Below are 5,000 nucleotides of genomic sequence, written 5' to 3'. Positions count from 1 at the left end.
TCTCCTTCCCTAATTTCCTTCTTTCCCCCTCCCTTTCTCCCTCCCTCCTCCTTTCCTTCCTTCCCGTCCCTTCCTTCCTCCCTCTCACCTCCCTCCCCCTTTCTCTCCCTCTCACCCTCCCTCCCTCTTTCTCTCCTCTCACCCTCCCTCCCTCTTTCTCTCCTCTCTCCCTCCCTCCCCCTTTCTCTCCCTCTCACCCTCCCTCCCTCCCTCTTTCTCTCCCTCTCACCCTCCCTCCCCCTTTCTCTCCCTCTCACCCTCCCTCCCTCCCTCTTTCTCTTCCTCTCACCCTCCCTCCCTCTTTCTCTCCCTCTCACCCTCCCTCCCCCTTTCTCTCCCTCTCCCCCTCCCTCCCTCTTTCTCTCCCTCTCACCCTCCCTCCCTCTTTCTCTCCCTCTCACCCTCCCTCCCTCTTTCTCTCCCTCTCACCCTCCCTCCCTCTTTCTCTCCCTCTCACCCTCCCTCCCTCTTTCTCTCCCTCTCACCCTCCCTCCCTCTTTCTCTCCCTCTCACCCTCCCTCCCCCTTTCTCTCCCTCTCACCCTCCCTCCCTCTTTCTCTCCCTCTCATCCTCCCTCCCTCTCACCCTCCCTCCCTCCTTCTCTCCCTCTCATCCCCCCACCTTCTCTCCCTCTCACCCTCCCTCCCTCTCACCCTCCCTCCCTCTTTCTCTCCCTCTCACCCTCCCTCCCTCTTTCTCTCCCTCTCACCCTCCTCCCCCTTTCTCTCCCTCTCACCCTCCCTCCCTCTTTCTCTCCCTCTCATCCTCCTCCCTCTCACCCTCCCTCCTCTTTCTCTCCCTCTCACCCTCCCTCCCCCTTTCTCTCCCTCTCACCCTCCCTCCCTCTTTCTCTTCCTCTCACCTTCCCTCCCTCTTTCTCACCCTCTCACCCTCCCTCTCCCTTTCCCTCGCTCCCCCTTTCTCTCCCTCTCACCCTCCCTCCCTCCCCCTTTCTCTCCCTCTCACCCTCGCTCCCCCTTTCTCTCCCTCTCACCCTCCCTCCCCCTTTCTCTCCCTCTCACCCTCCCTCCCCGCGCCACCTACACTCGCCTCGGCCCCGGACCGGTTTCTTCCCAGCCCAATTTTCATACGAGACCAGATGTATTTCTTCGTGCCAACTATCCGGCGCGGATCGACTTGCGACCGCCTGGACCCCTCGGAGGAGACGCTACGACTGGGGGGGGGGGGGCAACAGGACCGCCGCTTCAGCCACTTCGCCGCGACTGATATCAACGGTGCTGCAGTGTACCGTTATGGTGCTCAGGTTGACATTTAAAACAAATAATGGTAACATTAATAGCGATGGTAGTCAAGACTGATATTGGAAATGATTATAAAAATCATATATAATAAAGATGATCATACAGATGATGGTCGTCATCGTCATCATGAGAGTGATTATGATGGTAATGATGACCATAATGATACTGATCCTGATGGTGATGATGATAATAAAACTAATGGTAATGCTAATGACGAAGCTGATGATGATAATAGTCATGTTGATCATATATTCATAAATATCATCATCAGCATGATTATTCTTTAAATAACAAACAAATATCAACTCTGGAGACATTTTCTGTCTTAGAACAATCTTTTCAGCCGCTCCACCGGCCTCCATCCCTTCAGACACACACGCACCGACGCATCAGCCAAGCAGGTGCGAGAGCCGCCGCCGCCTCCTCCTCCTCCTCTTCCTCTTCTTCCTCCTCCTCCTCCTCTTCCTCCTCCTCCTCTTCTTCCTCTTCCTCCTCTTCTTCCTCCTCCTCCTCTTCTTCCTCCTCCTCCTCTTCTTCCTCCTCCTCCTCCTCTTCTTCCTCCTCCTCTCTCTTCTTCTCTCTCCTCCTCCTCTTTTTCCTCCTCTTCCTTTTCTTCCTCTTCTTCCTCCTCCTCCTCCTCTTCATCTTCACCTTCCTCCTCCTCCTCCTCTTCCTCCTTTTCTTCCTCCTCCTCCTCTTCCTCTTCTTCCTCCTCCTCCTCCTCTTCATCTTCACCTTCCTCCTCTTCTTCCTCCTCCTCCTCTTCTTCCTCCTCGTCTTCCTCCTCCTCCTCCTCTTCCTCTTCCTCTTCCTCTTCCTCTTCCTCTTCCTCCTCCTCCTCCTCCTCCTCCTCCTCCTCCTCCTCCTCCTCGGCCCCAAAATCCAGAGAAAGACATTCCAGCGCGAAAGATGATAGAAGAAAAAAATCTTCCGACTTCCCCGAGTCTGTAACGCAGTGCCGGTACTTCTGATGATGTTATAGTGTGTGTAACTGTATTCTCAATATAATTATATTCTCAGAGACCAAATCAATAATATAATTATAGTCTCTGAGACCAAATCAATAATATAATTATATTCTCTGAGACCAAATCAATAATATAATTATATTCACAGAGACCAAATCAAGTTTCAATTTCCATTTCTATTTGCCATATATACACCTGAGATGGGTTCCTTCCCTCCCTCCTACCCACCCATAGCCCCTCACCCACCCAGCCCACCCGCTCTCCCTCCCTCACCCACCCAGCCCCCCCGCTCTCCCTCCCTCACCCACCCAGCCCTCCCGCTCTCCCCCCCTCATCCACCCAGCCCTCTCGCTCTCCCTCCCTCATCCACCCAGCCCTCCCGCTCTCCCTCCCTCACCCACCCAGCCACTCCCACTCTCCCTCCCTCACCCACCCAGCCCTCCCGCTCTCCCTCCCTCACCCACCCAGCCCTCCCGCTCTCCCTCCCTCACCCACCCAGCCCTCCTGCTCTCCCTCCCTCACCCACCCAGCCCTCCCGCTCTCCCTCCCTCACCCACCCAGCCCTCCCGCTCTCTCCCTCACCTCACCCAGCCACCCGCTCTCCCTCCCTCACCCACCCAGCCCACCCGCTCTCCCTCCCTCACCCACCCAGCCCTCCCGCTCTCCCTCCCTCATCCACCCAGCCCTCCCGCTCTCCCTCCCTCCACCCACCCAGCCCTCCCGCTCTCCCTCCCTCACCCCACCCAGCCCTCCTGCTCTCCCTCCCTAGCCCACCCAGCCCTCCGCTCTCCCTCCCTCACCCACCCAGCCTTCCCGCTCTCCCTCCCTCACCCACCCAGCCCTCCTGCTCTCCCTCCTCCCTCACCCACCCAGCCCTCCCGCTCTCCCTCCCTCACCCACCCAGCTTTCCCGCTCTCCCCTCCTCACCCACCCACCCAGCCCTCCCGCTCTCCCTCCCTCACCCCACCCAGCCCTCCCGCTCTCCTCCCTCACCCACCCAGCCCTCCCGCTCTCCCTCCCTCATCACCCGGCCCTCCCTCTCCTCCCTACCCACCCAGCCCTCCCGCTCTCCCTCCCTCACCCACCCAGCCCTCCCGCTCTCCCTCACCCACCCAGCCCTCCCGCTCTCCCTCCCTCACCCACCCAGCCTTCCCGCTCTCCCTCCTCACCCACCCAGCCTCCGCTCTCCCTCCCTCACCCACCCAGCCCTCCGCTCTCCCTCCCTCACCCACCCAGCTTTCCCGCTCTCCCTCCCTCACCCACCCACCCAGCCCTCCCGCTCTCCCTCCCTCACCCACCCAGCCCTCCCGCTCTCCCTCCCTCACCCACCCAGCCCTCCCGCTCTCCCTCCCTCACCCACCCAGCCCTCCCGCTCTCCCTCCACACTCACCCACACCCCAGCTTTCCCGCTCTCCCTCCCTCACCCACCCACCCAGCCCTCCCCGCTCTCCCTCCCTCCCACCCCACCCAGCCCTCCCGCTCTCCCTCCCTCACCCACCCAGCCCTCCCGCTCTCCCTCCCTCACCCACCCAGCCCTCCCTTTCAACTCGCCCGCCGTTACCAAAGGTTGATTAACGAGGCGAGAGAGAGTGTCGCCGCCCGTCTCTCCTCGATCGCGGGCGGGTCGAGAGATAAGCATCGCCTCTGCACGTGTCCCGACTCCGAAACCCCGACGCCCGCCCGCCCGCCGCCGCCACCGCCGTCACGAAGCCTCCCCGCGCAGCTTTCCGTTCCGAAGCTCCGGTCTCTGTCCCGCCGGCTTCTTTCGCGCTCCGCCGGTGCCACATAATCGCTAAACAATTATTCATCAGTCGGCAGCACGGATGTCCCGCCCTCCTTCTTCCTTCCTTCCTTCCTTGCTTCCTTCCTTCCTTCCCTCGCTGGCCCTCTGTATCCTCTTCTCTCTCTCATTCACCTTCTTCTCCTTCTTCCTCTTCTCTCTCTCTCCTTCTCCTTCTTCTCCTCCTCACTCTCACCTTTCTCATTCTCCCCCTCACTCTCTCCCTCACTCTCCCCCGCCCCCTTCCACCCTCCACGCCCTTCCCCTCCCCTTCACTCTCTCCCTCACACTCCACTCTCCCCCTTCCCCCTCCCCCTTCCACCCTCCCCCTTCCTCCCTCCCCCTTCTCGCTGCCCCCCTTCCCCCCCTTCTCGCTGCCCCCCACTTCCCCCCCTTCTCGCTGCCCCCTTCCCCCCCTCCTCCCCAGCGCTATGATAGGTGTTTCGGCTTTGAACTGTTTTGGAAAATGGCTCGAATACATTACCGGGGGCACAATGGGCGACCGGACAGCTCGCGCGGCGCTGCGTCCATACAGAGCATAATAATGGAGTTACCACCTTGACTCGCGACACCTTATCATTACGGGCGCGTGGGGTGTGGGGTGGGAGTGGGGCAAAGAGTTGAGGGGTGGGTGTGGGGAGCGGGGTCGGGGGGGAAGGGGGTAGGGGTGAGGGTGGGAAGAGGGATGGGGGCGAAAGGGTGAGGAGTGTGGGAAAGTAGGAAGAGGTAGGAAGGAGGAAGAGAAGAGGGAGGGGAAGAGCTGGTACGGGGAGAGAAATTGGAGGGAAGAAGTAGAAGAGGAGGAGGGGGAGGAGGAAGGAGGAGAAAGAGGAAAGAGGAAGAAGGGAAGAAGAAGAAGAAGAAGAAGAAGAAGAAGAAGAAGATGAAGAAGGAGAAGAAAATAAGGAAGATGAGGATGAAGAAGAAGAAGAACAAGGATGACGAAGAAGAAGAAGAAGAAGAAGAAGAAGAAGAGGAGGAAGAAGAAGA

General features: G+C 59.4%; 1 protein-coding gene across 2 annotated transcripts in view; it reads right to left on the bottom strand.

Annotated features, from left to right (window-relative positions):
* The window catches only part of LOC113829829 (protein sax-3), a 354,133-nt gene that overhangs the window by 336,346 nt on the left and 12,787 nt on the right, over positions 1 to 5,000 (bottom strand). The gene's annotated exons all lie outside the window — the stretch shown is intronic.

This window comes from Penaeus vannamei, chromosome 1, assembly GCF_042767895.1.
Source record: "Penaeus vannamei isolate JL-2024 chromosome 1, ASM4276789v1, whole genome shotgun sequence".
NCBI classification, from domain to species: Eukaryota; Metazoa; Arthropoda; class Malacostraca; order Decapoda; family Penaeidae; genus Penaeus; species Penaeus vannamei.
Note: the sequence above shows the minus strand (reverse complement) of the source record. Positions and strands in the feature narration are given on the sequence as shown.